At 45.8% G+C, this 23,574-nt stretch overlaps 1 protein-coding gene across 3 annotated transcripts in view; it reads right to left on the bottom strand.

Moving 5' to 3' along the window:
* Nucleotides 1-23,574, bottom strand: part of RASGEF1A (RasGEF domain family member 1A) — a 264,154-nt gene that overhangs the window by 136,247 nt on the left and 104,333 nt on the right. For all 3 annotated transcript variants that reach the window (XM_082425593.1, XM_082425594.1, XM_082425595.1), the window contains one exon: nucleotides 20,875-21,029. The gene's annotated coding sequence lies outside the window, so the exon portion shown is untranslated. The remainder of the gene's footprint in view (nucleotides 1-20,874; nucleotides 21,030-23,574) is intronic.

Below are 23,574 nucleotides of genomic sequence, written 5' to 3'. Positions count from 1 at the left end.
AGAGAGAGGTGCTGATGGTCACTTTCTGACTCTGCGACATCAATGTCCAGGTTTTTCCACACGATGCTGTCCTCTGTGCCAGCAGGAGCCTGCATGATGTGCATCTCTGAACACAACACCCCATTAGCTTTTTCTGGATACGCGACTGATCACCATTCTACAAGGTTTGGTGTTGGCACTTTCTAGATCTTACCAGAAGGCGTCAGCAGAACATTTCAGACACCATCCAGGACTCTCGGTCCTTCCACCCAAGGGTCCTTCAATGATTTGTTGACAGAAACATTGAGGGGGTGAGGTCATCCAGTCAAGCTACCAGGAGGGACATGTGCAGGAAGTGATATTAACCTCAGGGCTGCCACCTAGCTAACAGAAAGTTAAAACTCTTGATGGAGAGATATGACCTGATTTCTGAAAAGTTGAGGTGTACAAGTATACATTTCTGAACTGATTAAATGCACTGTTTCTCTCCCATCAACTCCATACACCCAGTGAAGTCATTAGTCTGTAGGAAATCCAGGGGGGGCGGGAAAGAGCAGGGCAGTCTTCTTGTCATCCGACACCCGTCAAATAAGGTCGATGCAGCTCCAGTCCAAGTTCACAGATGCTCAGAGAGTTTAAGTCAATTCCTCGGGGTCACAGAGTCAATAAATGGCAGTCAGGACTTGAACTCATTGCCTGTGGCTCTGAATCCACTGCTTACTGTATTCTGCTACATGTCCACGGGAGCCTTCTGGAGGAGGGTGCTTGGTGTGGGGCTGGTCCTTGACCATGCAGCATGTTCTGGCCCCTGTGAACACCTGAGGGGGGTCCAGCATGGCTCTCGTTGTTCATAGGACCAGACACTGTTGGGGCCGGGCCGGGGTGGGGGGTGTTGGCCGTGATATGCTTGGCTGCTGTTTCAGCGCTGAACAGCTGGTGACCTTGCTCTTGACCTTCCTCTCCTTGGGCAAGAGTTCTGGAAAGAGCATGTTGGACTCTAGGGTCTCTGAAAGCCCTCCTAGCTCTGGAGCTCTACAACTGGGTGATCTCCAGAAAGAAAACTGTGTGAGACTGTGAAGCCTCTTTTCTTTGCAGATGGGCTCAAGGAGCCAAGCGGTAGTGTCTGGACCAAGGACTCTGGGCCTCGTCCTGCCCAAGGACTCAAACTTGGTGGGCAGTGAAAGACTGCGCTGCCGAAGTTCATTGAACTGGACTCCGCCTATCAGGGAAAGGGGTTCCACAGTCCTCTGGGTCCAGGGAATACCTGTGAGCAAAAGCCTTTGGCCATGGATTGCTAAGCCCAACCTCTGAGAGCCCAGGATCATGGAGGGAAAAACTAGGATTGGGGAAAGCAGGGTCCTTGTCAGCCAGGACCGGCAAGTCCTCCCTTGGTTCTGGAGAAAGTCGCAGAAGGGAAATTCGGATGGAATTCTGCTGAGCGGAGGGGCTGCTCCCCTCGGGCGAGGCTGATCTACCTGTGGATCACCCCAGTCCCCACCCATTCCCACCTAGAGGCAGTCCTGCCCACCTCCTAAGGGCAACCCTGCCCCCTCCCGACCAGTCTGACTGGACTCTAGGAGAACTCCACCTACCTCTGTGTGTCTCCCTAAATACTGTGTGTCCCTCCACCCACCTGGGTTAGAGCTGGGATTCCCTATGGAATTCCCCAGGTCACTCTGGCTCCAAACTGGTGCTGGAACGCAGCACCCCAGGGCTCACCACAGAGAATTCCAGACCTCCCCTGAGTCGCTGCTCGCCTGGCCCCAGAGCCTCCATTTCTATCTGTAAAACAAGTCACTTCTACCTTCTTCACAGCGGTCCATGGCGGGAACTAAAGGCGTTATCATCAGAGAAGCATCAGCCCAGTGAGTGGGTCCGTTGTGCTTGGCGTGATTTGTTCTAAATGTCTGATGTCCCTAGTACAGCCCCTCCCTGTTAGGATCATGCTTCCCATCCATTGACAGCAGGCTTGGCAACTGACATGTTTTGGCCCGAGAAATCTGAGCGGAAGTACCGTGTGCCTCTTCCAAGCGGAACATAAGGGGCCATCGTGTTGTTCTCCCATTGCTCTTTTCTCTCGTCTGGGAGACTAGTAGGTCTCAGGTACCGACTGCTTCTGGATCCTGAGGCCCTAACTGAGCAGAGCCGAGGCCAGCTTGCATTGGACTATAGAGGTGGGTAAGAAATAATCATTTGCTGTCATACAGCACTGAGATTTGGGATCATTTGTTTCAGCAACACCTCTTAGCCCACGCTGACTGATATAAGCACAGAGGACCAGTGGTATATGTTGGTTCCTCACCATCTCCCCTTTAAGGATGAGGCATCCATCATGCTTAGTATAATGAATTAGGAAGAACAATGCTCCGAGTTTCAGAGGCATAGCAGGGGGGCAAGGACAGCAGCTGGGAGTGGCCCTGCTAGGAGTGATGGAGTAGGGGAAGGGGCTGGGCAGGTGGAGGCCCTGGTATGTTATGGGTTGAAGACCTAGAGGGACCAGGGGATGTTGCATCCTTCGCTGTGTTTCAATGCAAAAAATAGTATTATTACTTATCTCCCAAGCCTTTCAGTAATAATGAAATTTCGTGAGTGCCTTATTTGGGATAGGGTGTCACATATCCGTTTTAGATGTTTGGGTAGAAGCCAAGCCAGGTGTCCCAGGGTGTTAGCACAGGCCGAAGGCTTAAGGCAGATCCCCGGGCCAGGTAGCGTAGGCGGGATGGCACAGACCCAGGAGATCAGAGGCTGGAGGCAGAGCGCAGGTGCACTGGTTGGGGTGCGTGGGGTCGCCTGGATATAGGGCAGAGCCATATGTAGACAACCTCTGTCCTTGTCCCCGGCCCAGGGTTCTCCACAGGAGGGAGACTGTCACATGGTCAGAGATTGTCAGGACTGGGACTGCTGCCAAAGCCTGCTTCTGTTTGTCTAGCATTAATGAGAATACTATCTCCAAGAAGGGACGCTCTCCTTGGAGGCGCGGGATGATCGTGGGAGACGTTTATCTCGGTAAATATGAAGCCCAAGCCAGAGATCTGAGTGGAAGGAGCACAGATTTCGGGTCCTTGTTAATTTCATGGTTGACTTAACTGTTCTTAAGTGATTATAGCACTGGTGATGATGGGCTTGCAATGCTTTTACTTTTTTTTCCCAGCCAGTTCTCTTTCTTTGTCCCAAAAGATTCAGACTCTCGATTTGAAGCGCAAATGCATTGTCTTAAGGTTTCCTGGGCACCATTGTTTGTGGGAATGTATTTATTTTGCCTGTCATAGGAGGAAGAATACTGAAGAAAGGAAGAGGAGGAGGAGGAGGAGGAAGACGATGAGGCCCTGCATTCCCAAGCAGTTCTTATGGCCAGGCTGGGCTGCGTGCCTGTGTCCCATGCATCATTTCTTTGAATTTTCTCAACAGCTCACAAGGCAGCACAGCCACTGGAGTATGAGCCCCATGGGGCTTATTTTATCACTGCATCCAATCATCTAAAGCAGGTCTGGCACATAGTAGGAGCTCAATAAATATTTGGTTTTTTAAAAAGGGATATCATTATCATCCACATCTTAAAAATAACATAATGGGAACTTCCCTGGTGGCGCAGTGGTTAAGAATCCGCCTGCCAACGCAGGGGACACAGGTTCGATCCCTGGTCTAGGAAGATCTCACATGCTGCAGAGCAACTAAGCCTGTGTGCCACAACTACTGAGCCTACGAGCCACAACTACTGAGCCCACGTGCCACAACTACTGAAGCCCATGCGCCTAGAGCCCATGCTCCACAACAAGAGAAGCCACCGCAATGAGAAGCCCGCGCACCGCAATGAAGAGTAGCCCACACTCACCACAGCTAGAGAAAGACCGTGTGCAGCAATGAAGACCCAATGCAGCCAAAAATAAATAAATAAATAAAAATAACATAACGGAGGCTGAGGAGATTAAGAGACTTGCCCAAACCCATATGGCTCGTAGGTGGCAGGACCGGAACTCAGATCTCTGGGACCCAAAAGGTTTCAATCTGCCTTGGGTGGGTGTGGACCATTCAGCCTCTTCTCAATGGTCAAGATAGACACAGGAGTGGTGTTAGAGAAAAGGCATTTTAGAAAGATACAGGAGAAACTTATCAACAGGATGGACTACATATTTTTAATGGATTGTGATCTAGGTTGCACATTAATGTGGGAACTCTTGCAGCAGTATTTTCCAAAGGTGGTCACATATGCTCTTTTTACAGTGTTACATGGACTTGCCTCTATCAAAAGGTGGGGCTCAAGTCCCCTCCCCCTGAACCTGGGAAGACCTCAATAACTGCCTCAACCAAAAGCATGTGATTTCCAAGCTCAATCATACACATCAACACAGCCTTGTCCTGGACCTCTCTTGGGACATGAGCCTTGGATATCTGAGCTGACAGGTGAGAAGTCTGGGCCCCCATGCTGGGGAGGCCACATGGAGAGGCCATGATGAGACAGAGATGCCCGAGAATGCCCGGTGTCCCAACCCCCGGCTGTTTGCCTCTCCCCACCATCAACTGCCAGACATAGATGTGAGGGAGGGATGAAACCAGCAGGTGAGTCCAGCCTTGGCCTTTAAGCTACCCCAGCTGATGCAGAGTGGAGAGAGATGAGAAGTCTCCACAAACCTGCCCAAATTGCAGCTTTGTGGGCCGTATAAACATTGCTGCGGGTTCTCCTGCTCTCGGTGGAAGTGGTGGCCTGGAAGCAGGTAAAGGGGGTGTGGATGGCGCAGCTCTTCATGTCCTGCTATGCTCTGCGCACTAGGGCTGCTGCCTGAAAAGTCCCAGCCTCAGTGGGACCCCTGGGCCACTGGATTTAGCACTGCACCCCCCGACCTGTCTGCAATGATGCTGTGCTACTCTGCCCCTCTGACACAACGGGTAAGCCCACTGCCTCGGGGCCAGTGCTTCAGCAGGGATGCCTTCTCACCCCTACAGCATCACTTTCCATCTCAAATGGATCATTAATATCAATCTCAAACACATTTTTATTAACCCTACCCTTAAAAAAATACTCTCTTGACTCTATTATTTTTCTTGTGCCTCTTTTTTGCTACCATTTTTAGCAAAACATTCTCAGAAGTCCGTCTACATTCACAATCTATACTCACTCCCACCCTATCACTCTTGAACCCATTCCAATTAGTTTCATCCAGCAAAACTGGTCTTGTAAGGTCTCAGTGACTGCACCTGCCCCCCAATGGCCAGATCCAAGGACTAACCCTTACTTCCCAGAGGACTTAAACTGTCATTGGCATTTGCATGGGCTCTTGCCCTCCTTCTTGACCCGCCTGCTTCACCTGTCCCAGGACATACCCCCTGGTTTCCTCTTCTCCTCAGCCTCCTTTTCTGGTCCCCTCTCATCCTTCCAACTTCTGTATTGGTGAGCCCGTGGCTCAGTGCCTGGGCTCCAATCCCTCATCTCTCTCCTGGCACTACAAACACCACGTGGGTGCTGACAGGTCTCGAACCCACCTGTCTAGCCTGGGCATTGCTATCTGGAATCAGCATCCCAGCCTCCTATGGCTAACGGCCTGCTTGATCACTCTACATGACGTCTAAAAGACGTCTCAAACTTTACATTCTCACATCCAAATTTCTGACCTTCTCCCCGCAGAGTGCTCCTCCTCAGTTGCTCAGTTAAAGGCCACACCATCCTTCTGGATCCTCTGGCCAAAAATTATGGAGTTAACCGGGACTGTTCTATTTTTCTCAAGCCCAACTCCCAATGCATCAGCAAATCCTTTTGGCTTGACTGTGCAAATATACTCTGCCTCCCCTCCACGGCCACCACCCTGGTCCAAGCCCCCAGCACCTATCAAAGGATTATTAGAGCAGACTCCTACAGGGTGTCTCTGGTCTGCCTTCTGTAGTTCTACCATCTATGCTTCAAAAAGCACTAGAATGACCCTATTAAAAGGTCAACTGGGCCCTACCTCACTAGGAGTGCTTGCCACACCCATGCGATGGCCCTCTGACCCCAGTCCTCTCCTACCTCACCTCCCTCTGCCCTGCCCGAAGCTCACTCTGCACCATCCGCATGGCCTCCCAGCTGTTCCTCAAACACTGCAGCTGTGATCCCACGTTGGGATGCATGTGTGCTCTCCATCTGGAACATCTTTCCCCCAGGTGTCACAATGGCTTGCCCCACACTTGCTTTAAAACCTTGCTTATGGGCTTCCCTGGTGGCACAGTGGTTAAGAGTCCGCCTGCCAATGCAGGGGACACAGGTTCGAGCCCTGGTCCAGGAAGATCCCACATACCACGGAGCAACTGGGCCCGTGCACCACAACTTATGGGCCTGCACTCTGGAGCCCGCGAGCCACAACTACTGAAGCCCGCGTGCCTGGAGCCCATGCTCTGCAACAGGAGAGGCCACGACAATGAGAAGCCCGCGCACCACAACGAAGAGTGGCCCCCGCTCGCTGCAGCTAGAGAAGGCCCTCACACAGCAACAAAGACCCAACGCAGCCAAAAATACAAATAAATAAATAAATAAATTTATTTTTTAAAAAAACCTTGCTCAGGTGTCAACTCTTAGTGAAGACTTCTTGGACCAGCCTCTTTTTTTTTTGGCTGTGTTGGGTCTTCGTTGCTGTGAGCAGGCTTTCTCTAGTTGCGGGGAGCAGAGGCTACTCTTCATTGCAGTGCACGGGCTTCTCATTGCGGTGGCTTCTCTTGTTGCAGAGCACAGGCTCTGGGCTTTAGTAGTTGTGGCACGCGGGCTCAGTAGTTGTGGTGCTCAGGCTTAGTTGTTCCGCGGCATGTGGGATCTTCCTGGACCAGGGCTCAAACCCGTGTCCCCTGCATTGGCAGGAGGATTCTTAACCACTGCACCACCAGGGAAGTCCTCATAATCCTTTTTTTAAATGTATGTGTACATTTACTATTTTATTTACAGCATCGACACACACACACACACACACACACACCAGAATGTAGGTGCTACCAGGGCAGGGATTTCTTTATTTGGTTCACTGCTGTCTTCCAAGCATCTAGAATAGTGCCTGGATATAGGAGGTGTTCAATAAGTATTGCTGAAAGAATTTGCTATGGTTCTCTAGGGTGGTACTCTTCTTTGAACAACTACATCATTATTATTTTTGCATGTCATTATCAGGCATATCTACATTTGCTCACTAGTGGGATTTGAGTTGGGTTCTTACAGATACTCACTATGCTGATGTGAAACCCATTTATCCCTACACGTGACAGTCTTTGTTTTCCTACAAAGCAGAATCTTCTCCTTAATTGCAGGAGAATAATTCCTACAACTCAACAACAACAAAAGACAAACAACTCAATTAAAAATGGGCAAAGGGCTTCCCTGGTGGTGCAGTGGTTAAGAATCCGCCTGCCAATGCAGGGTACACAGGTTCAAGCCCTGGTCTGGGAAGATCCCACATGCCACAGAGCAACTAAGCCCATGTGCCACAAGTACTGAGCCTGCGCTCTAGAGCTCGCGAGCCACAACTACTGAGCCCGCGTGCCACAACTACTGAAGCCCACATGCCTAGAGCCTGTGCTCCGCAACAAGAGAAGCCACCACAGTGAGAAGCCCGCGCTCGTTGCAAATAGAGAATGCCTGCACGCAGCAACAAAGAACCAACACAGCCAAAAATAAATAATAAATAAATTTTAAAAAAAGAAATAAAGATGATACACTCTCTTAAAAATAAATAAATAAATAAAAAATAAAAGTTCCTTCTCTATGAGGAGCTTGAAGGAATACAACTGGCTCAGTAAAAATGCTCAATAAAAGTTACCTATTTAAAAAAAAAAAATGGGCAAAGAAATTGAAAAGACGTTTCTCCAAAGAAAATCACAAATGGTCAAGAAGCACATAAAAGATGCTCAACATCATTAATCATGAGAAATGCAAATCAAAACCAAAATGAGATACCACATCACACCTACTACAAGGGCTATAATTTTTAAAAATGGAAAATAACAAGTGTTGGTGAGAATGTGGAGAAATTGGAATCCTTATGAACTATTGACAGGAGTGTAAAATAGTACAGCTGCTGTGAAAACCAAACTGGCACATCCTTGGGGTTCCATCAATGCCATAGCCAACTCCAATTCCAAACCTAGAGGTCCAGCTGGGGAGCCTCAGGGGGGCTGCACTGGTGCTCGGAAGCCCTCTAGAGGCCGTCTGCTGTAATGCCAACTCTCGACACTTCCTGCTGCTTCCCCCCGCAGCCCCAGAGGCTGCACTGGCTTGGAAACGTGCCACCATGATTGCCTTCCTTCTCTTCCTCTAAGCGCCATGAAGTGCTCTACAGAGGAGGGTATTTCTCTCTCAAAGTCTCCCAGGGCACTCTCACCTCCCTACCCCACCCCACTACTTTAAATCAGTCATCCGCCCGGCCATTTACGTCAGGTCAGCTGGCTTTAAATCAAACAACACCCATAATTGACTTCACCTGCATTTAAGTCCGGACATCCAGGCAAGGGTGGGGGGACAGGAGGAAGTGGATCAGGTGGAAAGGGAAGAAGGAAGTTTGGGGAGAACTCAAGAGAAACAAAGGGCACAGGGATGAGCACAGCTCACCCAGCAATACCAGGGCTTTTACAGGCTCCAGGTTCAGGGCAACCAGCCCCGTTTTCCAGGTGCCAACACACACAGAGGCCTGCAGCTTAAAAGCTGCAATCCCGAGTCAAGCCAGGTATTTCTGGATCCAGGTTCCTGCCTCTGCAGAAACAAAGGACAGTACTCTGCAGACAGCCTGTTTGGCCGTCCAGCCACTGGGCCACCCGACCACGCTGGAAATGCCCCCATCGCAAGCTGAAGGCAGACCTCTGTCCCCCTCTGTGAGGCGAGGCATTTGAGTGATTGAATCAGAGCGGCCCGGTAACCAACCCCTTTGCTCTGGGCGTGTCCTTGAGATTCTGCCGACCCCAACTCCAACCCCATCTCAGAGCCTGTAGGTTTGGCCAGAGATCCACACGTGGGCCATGCTGGTGCTCCTGCGCCCTCTTGTGGCCGTCGGCTCTAATTGCAACTCACAGCCCTTCCTCCTGCCTCCCTCGCCAGCTCCAGGGGCTGCAAAGGCGACAGCACCTGCCAGCCTAATTTCCTTCCCCCTCTCCCTCTTAGCACAATGAAGTGCCCTAAGGATGGGGATATTTTCTCTCTCCAACACTCCCAGGGTACTCATCCTTCCCTACACCACCCCGCTACTTTAAATTAAATAGCCCGCGACTTCCCAGGAGATCGAGCAGTTAAGACTCCTCGCTTCCACTGCAGGTGGCACGGGTTTCAACCCTGGTCATGGAACTAAGATCCTACATGCCACACGGTGTGGCCAAAAAAGAATAAATAAATAGCCCCGTGAAGTCACTGATGTACCGGGCTTGAACTCAATCACCTCCCTTTTAATTCAGGTGACCTGGTTTTAGGTCAGTTTTCCCCAGGCAGGGTTGTGGAAACAGAAGGAAGAGGATCAGAGAGAAAGGGGAGACAAACGTTTGGGGAGAACTCTCCAGAGAAAGAAAGGGCACAGGGATGAGCAAAGCCCGCCCAGCAGATATCCAGGCTTTTACAGGCTCCATGTTCAGGAAAACCAGCCCCGTTTTCCAGATGCCAACACCCACAGAGGCCTACAGCTTAAAAAGCTGCAAGCCCGAGTCAAGGCAGGTATTTCTGGGTCCAGAGTCCTGACTCTGGAGAAACAAAGGGCAGTCAGTCTACAGGCAACCTGTCTGGCTGTCCGGCCACTGGGCCACAACCTGGCTGGAAGTGCCCCATCGGAAGCTGAAGGCAGACCACTGCCCCCTTGTGAGGCGAGGCAATTTGAGCCAGTGAATCAGAGGGGCCCGTAACCAGCCCCTTTGCTCTGGGCACGTCCTTGAGGTTCTGCCAACCCCATCTCCAATCCCATCTCAAAACCTGGAATTTTGGCCAGGGATCCACAGGTGGGCTCCGCTGGTGCTCTGGCGCCCTCTTGTGGCCATCGTCTCTAATAGCAACTTATAGCCCTTAATCCTGCCTCCCTTGCCAGCTCTGGGGGCTGCACTGGCCCAGGGCACCTGCCCAACTGATTTCCTTACCCCTCTCCCTCTTAGCACAATGAAGTGCCCTAGAGATGGCGATATTTTCTCTCTCCAAGTCTCCCAGGGTACTCATCCCTCCCTACCACATCCTACTACTTTAAATTAATCAGCCAAGGACTTCCCTGGTCCTCCAGTGGTTTAGACTCCTTGCTTCCACTGCAGGGCGCATGGGTTTGATCCTTGGTCGGGGAACTAAGATCCTACATACCACACGGCATGGCCAAATATAAATAAATAAATAAATAGGCCCACTGCATTTACTGATGTACCTGGCTTTAAATCAGTCATCTCCCACATACTTCAGTTGACCTGGCTTTAGGTCAGGTTACCCCAGGCAGGGTTGTGGAAACAGAAGGACGAGGATCAGATAGAAAGGGAAGACAAACTTTTGGAGAGAACTCTGGAGAAAAAGAAAGGGCACAGGGATGAGCGCAGCCCGCCCAGCAAACACCAGGGCTTTTACAGGCTCCAGGTTCAGGACGACAGCCCCATTTTCCAGATGCCAACACACACAGAGACCAGCAGCTTAAAAGCTGGAAGCCCAAGTCAAGCCAGGTGTTTCTGGGTCCAGAGTCCTGACTCTAGAGAAACAAAGGGCAGTCAGTCTGCAGACAGCCTCTCTGGCTGTCGGGTCACTGGGCCACCCGACCTGGCTGAAAGTGCCCCCATGGCAAGCTGAAGGCAGAATTCAGCCCGCTCTGTGAGACGAGGCAATCTGAGCAAGTGAATCAGAGGTGCCCAGTAACAACCCCTTTCCTCTGCGCACGTCCTTGAGGTTCTGCAAACCCCATCTCCGAACCTGGAGGTTTGGCCAGGGATGCACACGAGGGTACCGCTGGTGCTCCGGCGCCCTCTTGTGGCCGTCGGCTCTAATGGCAACTCTCAGCCCTTCCTCCTTCTTCCCTGCGGAGCCCCGGGGGCTGCACTGGCCTTGGGCACCTGCCAGCCTGATTTCCTTCCCCCTCTCCCTCTTAGCACAATGAAGTGCCCTAAGTATGGGGATATTTTCTCTCTCCAACACTCCCAGGGTACTATCCCACCCTACTGCACCCCACTACTTTAAATTAAATAGCCCGCGACTTCCCAGGAGGTCAAGTGGCTAAGACTCCCCGCTTCCCCTGCAGGTGGCACGGGTTTCATCCCTGGTCATGGAACTAAGATCCTACATGCCACACGGCGTGGCCAAAAAAGAATAAATAAATAAATAGCCCCCTGAAGTCACTGATGTACCGGGCTTGAACTCAATCACCTCCCTTTTAATTCAGGTGACCTGGTTTTAGGTCAGTTTTCCCCAGGCAGGGTTGTGGAAACAGAAGGAAGAGGATCAGAGAGAAAGGGGAGACAAACGTTTGGGGAGAACTCTCAAGAGAAAGAAAGGGCACAGGGATGAGCAAAGCCCGCCCAGCAGATATCCAGGCTTTTACAGGCTCCATGTTCAGGAAAACCAGCCCCGTTTTCCAGATGCCAACACCCACAGAGGCCTACAGCTTAAAAGCTGTAAAAATATCTTTAGCCTCATCACTTGCACTATCTTCTACATTTATGAACTTACTCATAACTCTCTCATCCTTAAAATTTTTTTAATTTTATTATTATTTTAAAATATTATTTTGAAATATTATTATTTAAAATTAAATAATTAATTTAATATCTAATATTTATTTTAATTTAATATTTAATAAATAATAATAATTAATTAATTAATATTTAATAAATCAATATTTTAACATTTAATTTTTGATAAATATTAATGTTTATATTTAATAAATATTTGCTATTTATTTATTTTAATATTTAATAAATAATGTTAATTAATTAATATTTAATTTAATATTTATTTTAAATTTAATATTTAAAATATTATTATTATAAAATTTTATTTATTATTTTAAAAGTCCAAAACCCTTGCTTTGGCTCTCCCTTCTGATTAAGCAGCAATTCTGTATTTAGCCATCCCTTTTACATGGAACGTTTTGAAAAACTTTACTTGCTGTTTCCTTTTCCCATTCATTCTTCAGTGACTCTACCCACCAGACCCCACAGACAAGAAACTCCAGTGGCCTCCCAACACCCAAAGCCAGAGGCTGGCTTCCTTCTTTGACGTCTTGAGACGGACTACATCTCAGTTTTCCTGATTTTGTTTATTTTTTACTTGTTGATTGTTAAACACTCATTTTCCTTAGCTTCCCCACTGTAAGGCATCAAATCTAATTTGATTCTCCTCCTACTGCTCTGAGCATTCCTTTTTTGTTTTTAATAAATTTATTTATTTATTTATTTTTGGCTGCCTTGGGTCTTCGTTGCTGCGCGTGGGCTTTTCTCTAGTTGCGGCGAAAAGGGTCTACTCTTCATTGCAGTGTGTGGGCTTCTCATTGCAGTGGCTTCTCTTGTTGCGGAGCACAGGCTCTAGGCGCATGGGCTCAGTAGTTGTGGCGCACAGGCTTAGTTGCTCCGCGGCATGTGGGATCTTCCTGGACCAGGGCTCGAACCCGTGTCCCCTGCATTGGCAGGTGGATTCTTAACCACTGTGCCACCAGGGAAGCCCTGATCATTACTCTTGAGTCCCTTTAATTAGCAGTATCCTCTCCTTAAATCATTTTTTTCAAACTAGTGTTTTCTTACTTCTAGTCTCTCTTTTATTTTTTTTTAATATTTATTTATTTGGCCACGCCAGGTCTCAGTTGCAGCACGCAGGATCTTCATTGCAGCACGTGGGATCTTTTTTTTTTTCTTTTTTTTTTTAGTTGCGGCATGGGAATTCTTAGTTGCAGCATGTGGGACCTAGTTCCCTGACCAGGGATAGAACCTGGGCCCCCTGCATTGAGAGCACAGAGTCTTAGCCACTGGACAACCAGAGAAGTTCCTTCTTCCTTCTGTTCTTTTCTTGTTCCTCCTGTGACCTTTTTGAGTCATCTTATGAAGGCTTTACAACTGTTCGTAGTCATTCATTTTATCCTTACCCCTGGGTACATGGGAGGATTGCATTTTCACTGCCCCTAAAGTTACTCCACATAGAAGCAATCACAGACCCTGTATATTCTACTATCTAAACTTTAAAAAAAAATTTTTTTCCTTTTAATTCCCAGTGAACCTCCCAGTCATCCTGTCTCATCTGTACTCCTGTGACACTGTGCCAGATGGTCTCTTTATACAAACTCTGCCCTTCCTGGATTCTATTCTCCACATCACAGCCAGAATTCCCATACTTACAACCATTCTTTTTGCCCTTCGAGAGAAATCCTTAACATCACGCGGAGACTCTGGACTGATCCCCTCAGTCTGCTTTCCTCTCTCTCACACTCAAGTTCTCTGCTGCAGCCACTCTAACCTCTCTCATTTCCTTCAAAGTTCTGTGTTCCTTGACCTGCATCTCAGAATATTACCCATTCTGACATCTCAGACCTAGGAGTGCCCCTGCCATTTTTTTAGTTGACTTGCATGAATCCTTCACATCTCAGCCTAGACATCATACAAAAAACAATAAATATTTATGGATTGATTCTCTCATCCATTATTCCAGCTGAGACTTTCATCAGCTCCTATCCACATTGTTGAAATAGCCTCTACTCTCCTCTGTACCACTCTGTACCTTTTAACTACAGTGTCCTCTGTGAAGATGCTAGTTGCCTGGGTGTGGAACATTACTAGATTTAATTTTCTAATTTTACCTTTTAGTTATTACTCTCTTCTTTGCTTGTCCCATTTAATTGTATCCTCTGATTTCAGCACAATTATTTAACACAATAATTAATTAGATAAATCATTAATCTTTTGATTAATATACAGACTAATCACCATAGATCTCATTTACTGAAAATGTCAATATTTAGTTGCAGCTGAGCAGTGTTTTATTAAGATATTGTTTCAATAGTTAAACATCATAGTTTCTTATAATGCATATCACAAACTTGGAAAATTCACTTTCTTGATAGCTTCACCAAAGTTTAGAATTTTTTGCTAAAAATAGGTTATAAGTTACAACATCAGAGTCATGTTTTCTTGTCTTCTGGATGCGACCAAATCACAGTTTAGTGTCATTAAACTGTGGGACGAAGTGAGAGAGTGGCACGGACATATATACACTACCAAATGTAAAATAGATAGCTAGTGGGAAGCAGCCACATAGCACGGGGAGATCAGCTCGGTGCTTTGTGTCCACCTAGAGGGGTGGGGTAGGGAGGGTGGGAGGGAGACGCAAGAGGGAGGAGATATGGGGATATAGGTTTATGTATAGCTGATTCACTTTGTTATACAGCAGAAACTAACACACCATTGTAAAGCAATTATACTCCAATAAAGATGTCTAAAAAAAAAAAAAGGTATATTGAATTTTACGCAACTTACTTTACAGGCAAAAATTGTGAACTTAACTCCTTTTCAATGGATACAAAATCTAACAGTAAACTACCCAAAAAGGATGGATAATTTATACTGCTTCTTTCAACAAAAGAAACAATAAAACTATGACTTATGAGAACAAGACTACATTGAGAAATTAAAAGAAATGAAACACTGGGAACCAATGAAAACAACACTAAATATAGTCAGAAAAATAGAAAACATATCAACTTTATACCTCTATAATTAAATAAATATTTATATAGTAGGGAATAAACACTTCAGCAGAAAATTCTTAATTAGAAAGCACAATGTTTTGTAAAATAAATACATGATGATGGTGCATCTTAGATACACAAAGAAGCATTTTAAATCAGGCTAGTAAGTCTTGTCCAAATATAGAGAAATATTTTTGACATCTAAAAGCATTAGGATTGTTGCCTAAGACTTGACTCAAGTGGGATCTAAGTGAAACTTTCTCCTGGTATCTAATTTATCAAATTCAAGTTCTTAAGGTATTTATTTCCGAAGTAGATTTCATTCTACTTTAAAGATTTCTGCCCTTCATTAACTTCAGATATCAGTATACTTGCAGTCTCAGGGATATAAATATAAAACATGTTGACATCCCTGTGGTTTTGGATACCTATTAATGTTTTGTCTGTTTGGGTAGAATTAATTTGTTTATTTTCAACTTGGCATGAAATCAAATAACTTTGTCTTGTTTCTATGTCTTTTATAAAGTTGATTAAGGAAAATTGAATAGTTAAATTGCAAGAATATATATGACCATAAAGAATGGCAAAAGCATTACTTTAAAGTTGATTCTTAGGCTTCCCTGGTGGCGCAGTGGTTGAGAATCTGCCTGCCAATGCAGGGGACACGGGTTCGAGCCCTGGTCTGGGAAGATCTCACATGCCACGGAGCAACTAGGCCCGTGAGCCACAATTACTGAGCCTGTGTGTCTGGAGCCTGTGCTCCACAACAAGAGAGGCCGCGACAGTGAGAGGCCCGCGCACCGCGATGAAGAGTGGCCCCCACTTGCCGCAACTGGAGAAAGCCCTCGCACAGAAACGAAGACCCAACAGAGCCATAAATAAATAAATAATAAATAAAAATTAAAAAAATAATAATAATAAATAAAGTTGATTCTTTTGGACTTTGCTAGTGGCGCAGTGGTTAAGAATCCACCTGCCAACACAGGGGACACGGGTTCGAGCCCCGTTCCAGGAAGATCCCACATGCCGCGGAGAAACTAAGCCCATGCGCCACAACTACTGAGCCTGCGCTCTAGAGCCCGTGCGCCACAACTACTGAGTCCACATGCCACAACTACTGAAGCCCACGTGCCCAGAGCCTGTGCTCCGCGACAAGAGAAGTCACCGCAATGACAAGCCCGCGCGCCGCAAAAAAGAGTAGCCCCTGCTCGCTGCAACTAGAGAAATCCCATGCGCAGCAACAAAGACACAATGCAGCCAAAAATAAATAAATAAATAAATTTATTAAAATAATAATAAAATTAAAATTAAATTCATTCTTTTTAAGAATTTTGTAGTGATAAAAAAGAAGAGATAACGTTGCAGGTCATATATTACTATCCTTGTAAAAGTTGTGAGAAACCATGAATGAGTAATTCTACATTTATTAGCTAATGGTATGGTACAACCACTTATCAAAATAAAAATGAGGCCCATATACATACAAAATCCACTCTTTATCATAAGTATCACTAGAAACTATAGAGCCCCACATGAACTCTTGAGGGTAGTAAGGCTCTTAAAACAACATTTTAAGTGCATAGCTATTACAAACCCATTTGATATTCATTTTAATTGCCATAATGCTAATGAATATATTCTGTATTCAAACTGATGTCCCAAGTTCTACTACAGCAGTTCCAATATAATTCAGCCTTAGTTAAGAGTGAGTATTAAAATTGCAGGGCTTCCTGGGTGGCGCAGTGGTTGGGAGTCCACGTGCCAATGCAGGGGACACGGGTTTGATCCCCGGTCTGGGGGAATCCCACATGCTGCAGAGCAGCTACGCCCATGCACCACAACTGCTGGGCCTGTGCTCTGGAGCACGCGAGCCACAACTACTGAAGCCCATGCGCCTGGAGCCCGTGCTCCGCAATGGGAGAGGCCACCGCAGCGAGGAGTGGCCCCCATTCGCCGCAACCAGAGAAAAGCCCACGCACAGCAAGAAAGACCCAACACGACCAAAAATGTAAAAGAAAAGAAAAAATTTCATTTTACCAGGAAGGAGGGTAAAAACTAATTAGAGCAAACATCAGCTCCTTGAAATGGCAAATTAAAGATTTATATTAAATCATGTTTTCTCACTTGGACATGTACAGAATAATACAGGAAAACTTGCTATATCAACAACTCCTTTTTCTTGCCTCAGCTGTTCTACTGATTAATTAGCCTGGAAAATAGAAATTGGGATGCGAAAAATGACTTAGAAGGGGAGGCTGAAATTCACTTTACAATATTTAGTCTATGAAAAGGATTTTAAAAATACCACCACGCCAATGTATTTTAGCTGAAGGAACAGGTAGTTATACATGCCATTTTATGGCAATTGGTCAGACAAGTTCTAATGTTCCCTTTAATCCTCTCCCACATGGAGGACTGACACCTGAAAATCCAACATGAGAGACCTCATGCCATAAATTCAAGATGGTATTTTTCAATGTATGGGTCACAGAATGACTCCTGGATGTTTGTTAAAAGCAAACATTCCTGGGAATTCCCTGGAGGTCCAGTTGTTAGGACTCTGCGCTCTCACTGCCGAGGGCCCGGGTTCAATCCCTGGTTGGAGAAATAAGATCCCACAAGCCACGCGGCATCACAAAAAAAAAAAAAAAAAAAAAAAGGAAACATTTCTGTGTCTCAACCAAGTTCTACCAAGTCAAAATCACGGGAATCAGCATTGTGACGAGCAACCTGAAAATTCTGACATACACACTTGTTTAAAAACAACTGCCTGGGACTTGCCTGGTAATCTAGTGGTTAAGACTCCACACTCCCAATGCAGGGGGCCGGGGTTCCATCTTGGTCAGGGAACTAGATCCCGCATGCCGCAACAAAGATCTTGTGTGCTGCAACTAAGACCCGGTGCAGCCAAATAAATAAATAAAAAAACACAACTGCCTGAAGTTTGGATGAGGTAATATTTAAAGCTATATATTTTTCATTTCATTCCAGTCAGCAAACATTTATTAAGTACGGATCCTATGTGAGTGAAAATTTGATACATGGAGGGTGTCCCAAAAGGCAAGAAGCATATGATAAACTTATTTTCAAGGTACAGTTTATTAAGTACAATGATAACCTGCAAATGTCTGGAAATACAAAAAAGTGTGCTTACTGTGCAGATTAACAGTTCACTCTTTTCTTTTTTTAATTTATTTATTTTATTTATTTATTTTTGGCTGCGTTGGGTCTCAGTTGCTGCACGCGGGCTTTCTCTAGTTGCGGCGAGGGGGGGCTACTCTTCGTTGTGGTGCTCGGGCTTCTCATTGCAGTGGCTTCTCTTGTTGTGGAGCACGGGCTCTAGGCGCACGGGCTTCAGTAGTTGTGGCTCGCGGGCTCAGTAGTTGTGGCTCACGGGCTCAGTAGTTGTGGCTTGAGGGCTCTAGAGCGCAGGCTCAGTAGTTGTGGCGTGTGGGCTTAGTTTCTCCGCGGCATGTGAGATCTACCCGAACCAGGGCTCGAACCAGTGTCCCCTGCATTGGCAGGAGGATTCTTAATGACTGTGCCACCAGGGAAGCCCTAACAGTTCACTCTTGATTTCAATCTAGTAGTTCATCCTCTGAAAAGGTGTCTGGAGGTTGAAGAGAAGTGTGTTTAGCTTATTATTAGAAAATGTAACTGAAGTACTGGTTAAAAACAAATTTACCCATGTTTTCTCATGGTTTGGACATCCTGTGTTTTCAAGAGGAGGGTAATAAGTGTGTGAGGTTTCTTGGTGGCTGGGGGAAGGGACAGAAGGTACCAGTGAGGGAAGGGAAAAAATGAACTACAAGACCAGAAGCACTAAAGGCAAACAGTTTCTCTTACCTCCAACCTAATTCTCCTGGTGCCTGAACCGTGAGTTAAACTTATCAATATTTGGAAGTTGCATTGTGTTTTTTTAACCACCAGAGCAAAATTCAAACAGTAGAAGTTGACTTTGAAGTTTAATAGGAGAATGGAAGAAAATAAAGCTGATGGTGCCAAGTTATTTTTCTGGTCAGCAATTTTTGCTCACCCCATCCCCTCCAGGAGTGGAGACTGATGGACTGAAACCTTTAGAGTGAATTGAACAGGGAGCACTCACTCATGGAACTGAGTGCAGACAAGCTGACGGGATTCATTAATTGTGCCTAGATTTTCTATAATCCTTGGTTGACTTTTCCTGGCAGTGAAAACAGGATCCAATTTAAAAAAAAAAAAAAAAAAAAAAAAGATTGTGATAAGTGAAGGTGGACAGAAAAATGGTTGTAGGGACCTTAACGGATTTCCATTGCCCATAGCCATGGTTCCCAGAGTGGTCTCTAGACCAGCTATTTCATCACTACCTGGGGACTCATTGTACTCGTCTGCTCTGGCTGCTATTACAAAAGACCACTGGTTAGGTGGATAAAACAACGTGTTTGTTTCCATACAGAGCTGGAGGCTGGAAGTCCAAGATCAAGGTGCTGGCCAGTTTGGTTTCTGGTGAGAGCTTTCTTCCTGGCTCTTCCTCTTTTTATAAGCCACCAATCCAATCAGATTAGGATCCCAGCCTTATGACCTCATTTAACCTTCATTATCTCCTAAAAGCCTTATTTCAAATAGGGTCACATTGGGGATGAGAACTTCAATGTATGAATTTTGGGGCCAGAATTCAGTCCATAGCACTTGTAACACATGAAAACTCTGGAGCCCTGCCTCAGACCTACTGAATCAGAAATTCAGGAAATGGAGCCCTGCAATTTGTGTCTTATTAATCTCTCCAGGTTATCTGCATGCACACTAAAGCCTGAGAAGCACGGGCCTTCAGGGAAAATTCCCAGCATCTCATTTCGTTTCGTCCACAGTTTTTCCCATTTTTACTTTCCAACCTTATTTCTTACTGCTCTTTGACATGAACTCTGCTTCTGCTAAACTCCTTCTCACTGTGGCCTGAAGGATCACTCGTATTCTGCCTTTCAGACTCTTGTTTCCTCTCTTTCCATGACCTTGAATTGTCTTTCGACCTCTTTAATGAAGCATCACTTTAACATCCCAGCCACGGTCATGTCTTCTTTCTCCAGATAGCATAAGCACTACTCATCTGAACCAATCATTTTCCTATTTTACAGATTTTACTTTCTTAGAGTTCATAGGTTACACTTGTCTGTAATTTTAGCACAAGGCTTTGCACATAAAAAGTACTTAAATCTTCAAAATATTATAGACTGTCTTGCTTATAACTCTTCTCTGTAAGTGACTCCCTACAACACTGTCTCCAATACAACACTGATTTGGGGCATCAAACAGCCCATTGGTCTCTGACATAATGCTACTTCCAAAGTTGCTTAATATTAAAAAGTCATCAATATACTATTTGCTATTTATTAAGTCCTTAAGTGCATCAAGCCCTATAATAAGCACTTATTACATTACCTCATTCAATTCTCACAATCACCCTGAAATAGGCATTATGATCCTTATTTGACTGAAAAAGACACTGGAAACTGAGGCAGAGAGTTCAAGCAACTCCCCCAAAGTCATATACCCAAGGAGCAGCAAGGCTGAAAAATGTGAACCTATGTTTCTCTGACTCAAAGCATATGCGTTATTTTCACTGTGTTATACTAGAGACAGAGAGATTTAGTTTTCTGTCATCGTGTTGAATTTACTGTCAAGAACCCCAGAGGGTATATAGGTCTTGCATTAAAGATAATTCCAGGATACCCTTTGTGAACTCTCTATTTTCTACATCCGTAGCATACACACACACAAACACACATCCTGAAGCACTGCTAAAAGTAAGCCATCATGAAAAAAAAATTTGGGGAGGACTTCTTGACCAACAGATACTGTTAAATGACTACAGACAAAAAAGAGTTCTAAATTCCGTCACTATTCTATATGCTATTTACCAGCGGACAGACTTTGGAATTCTTTCATCTTTACATTGAAGACAACTGAAGAACTCAAAGGGAACTACTTGAAAGCTCACAAGGAACTCTGATAAACTTTTGCCCAAAGCTACTACTGATAATTAAGCACTAGAAGCACTCACACACACATATACGCGTAGAAAATTGAAAAAAATCTACAAAAACAATGGAAATTTTTTTTTCCAATGGTACATTCTTAGCTTCCTTCCCCAGAAAACAGACCAAGGGGTTGTTTTTCACTTTCACAGCTACCAGCACTTTGAAGACTGGCCTATTAAGAGAATAAGCCACACCTGCTGGATTGTTTCCGTCATTCCAACCACCAGCTGAGATAGCAATGAACTAACCGTCCGTGCTCAGCCTACCTGGGGGGTTCCACAACCTCGACACCTTGCAGAAATAGGTGACATCCTGCCCACATGGAGGTGCTGAAAATGAGCTGAGTATTCTTCTGGGTTGTAGCGCACCACCGCCGTCTGTGTCTGCAAATCGTGAGACACGATGGTCCATACTTTGTCCTCTGTGGGGAGAAAAATGCCGCGACGATGGGTCATTAGTATGCAACTGCATCTTCAAATGTCAGAAAATAAGTGAGCTACACTTTCACTGGTGTTTTCCCTGAACTGCTGTAGAACAGTTAAGGACAGTAGTAACTCTTCAAGTAACCCCTACCGTTTTCTCACACCGAAGTTCTGCTTATATAGACAAAGTAGAAGAGTCATATTGTTTATTAAAAACAAACACAAGATCTGGTGGATGCTCTAACATCCACAGCATTGAATGTGAGGCCCATTGTGTTGCAATGCCTTCCCGACTCTGGAACCCCTCACCCCTCCCGTAGAACAGGACCTGCTCCTTCCTAAATGAACTATGTGCTCTCCAGCCTCTGGATCTTTGTACATGCTGTTTGCTCTAACCGGAATATGCATCCTCATCTTGTCAACAACTGTTCTTTTCACCCTGACCTTTCAGATAAAATTAGACACTGCACGCTCTGTTATTGAAATGTTCTACACATGTGGGATGATGCAGATAAGTAACTATCTTGGAGTTTTGGACCCTGAAAATTTCAACGTGTGAAAAGAAGCAGATATAAGACTGATGATGTCGAATTAAAATCCTATATAGTTCTTCATTTGAATTAGAAGTATCACTATAAACACTTGATGATGTTATCTTTTAAAAATACAGATATAGGTCCTAGCTCTGTCCACTGAAAAAGTCCCCAAACAAGGACCAACCTCTGGCACCAGACTGTCATCACTCTATACCATTTTCCTTTAAGAGAAAACTAGGTTCCTGGAGAAATGGCTGATTCCAGGGCTGGAAAGGGATAAGAGGAGCCTGGAACGTATTGTCACATCAGAAACAAATAAACTACCGGAGACAGAGGGCTGTTCCAAAGCCCCCAGGGCCAAAGAAGGATGATTTTAATTAACATCAATCAGAATTTCCTGTAATGAATTAAAATACATCAAGGATATTTAATTCTATGAGTTCACTGAAAAAAAAGAAATTAACTTTGGAAGATGCTAGGTAACTAACACATTATTTTGAATACCAGTAAATGAAGGCAACAATTCAGCATTTAGTCTACATTACCTATATGAACTGTAATATAACTAAACACTCCCTTTATGGAAATATTTCAGCTCATAAATGAAGGCTAAATGATAAGTTAGAGTGTCATCATTTTGTAACTTTTACCGAGTCCAAGCTCCCCCTGCTTGCCGCACGACAGGCTAATAAATTGAAGACGAGGTGCCGCATGACAGGCTAATAAATCGAAGACGAGGTGTTGAGGCAGGGAATACTTTATTCGGAAAGCCAGCAGGCCGAGTAGATGACAGACTAAAGTCTCAAAATAACCGTCTTCTCCGGGTTTGGATGCCAGTTTCTTTTATAGCACAGAGACGGGGAGGAGATGAGGAAGTAAAGTAAAAAGGCCTTAAGTTTTGCAAATATCCCCTGGAATGGCCAGCCTCGGGGAGGGGATGTGTTAATTTCTTTTTCCTTGCAGCCAGCCACAGGTGGAACAGGGTCCGGATGTTTCCCTGAACAAAGGTACTTTGGTTTAACATTCAGGCAGAGGGGCAGGGTTCCCCGAGGCAGGCCATTATGTGTAGACAGTATCCATTGAGTGAACAAAAGCCGTGGAAAGCAAAGGTTAAAGTAAAAGAAACAGATCCAACATGTAGTCCGACTTGGCTCTTCCCTGTTACAATTCCCCACTGTCAATATCCATGTCACAGTCTTGCGGAAAAAGGGGTGACGACCCAGAGAATGAGCCCCCAGAGAATGTGGCTTTGAAGGCCAGTGAGGCTTAATTTCAGGAGTCCCAGAGGGTTGGCGGAAATAGAGACTTCACTCTAAATGGGCACACACGAAAATCTCACAGGCTCTGGCATGGAGGGAAGAAGCAGTAATATGATAGGAGCCTGGGTCAGACCTACTTGCTGATCTTGGAGAGCCTCCCAGAGAGGCAGGAGGCAACTACAGCTCACCCTGGGGACACAGACACTGACTGCAGCAATTGGGGGGAGCTTGCTCTACCACATGGACACTGGTGCTGACAAATGCCATTTTGGAATCCTCCTTCTAGCTTATAGCCCCAATACCCAGCCCTGCCCAGACTAAACAGCATATAGGCACCAGTGCTGGGACGCCTCAGGACAAGCAACTAACACGGCATGGACACAGCCTCAGGCACTGGCAGGAAGACTGCCTTATGACCCTGGGAGTCCACAACCACCCCTGGACATGATCCTGTCCAACACAGGGCCCGGGACCCGGCCCCATGCTCCAGTGCACAGGCACTAAACCCAACCCGAGACTCTCGGGGCCCTCTAGCCAGAGAACCTGGGACCCAGCTCCAACCAACAGTGGGCAGGCACTGAAAATGAGCTTTTCACCCATTCAGGCACCCCAGAATCCCATGGGCTTGAGCCACACCCTCTAGGGAACCTGCTCTAGCCTCAGGACCAGCTTCCCTAGTGGGTGGACACCAGCCATAAGAAAACCACAGCCCTGCAGTCTGTGGATCTGGCCCACCCACCAGGAGCCCA

This window comes from Balaenoptera physalus (genome assembly GCF_965194825.1).
Source record: "Balaenoptera physalus genome assembly, chromosome: 14".
In the NCBI taxonomy this organism is placed as follows: Eukaryota; Metazoa; Chordata; class Mammalia; order Artiodactyla; family Balaenopteridae; genus Balaenoptera; species Balaenoptera physalus.
Note: the sequence above shows the minus strand (reverse complement) of the source record. Positions and strands in the feature narration are given on the sequence as shown.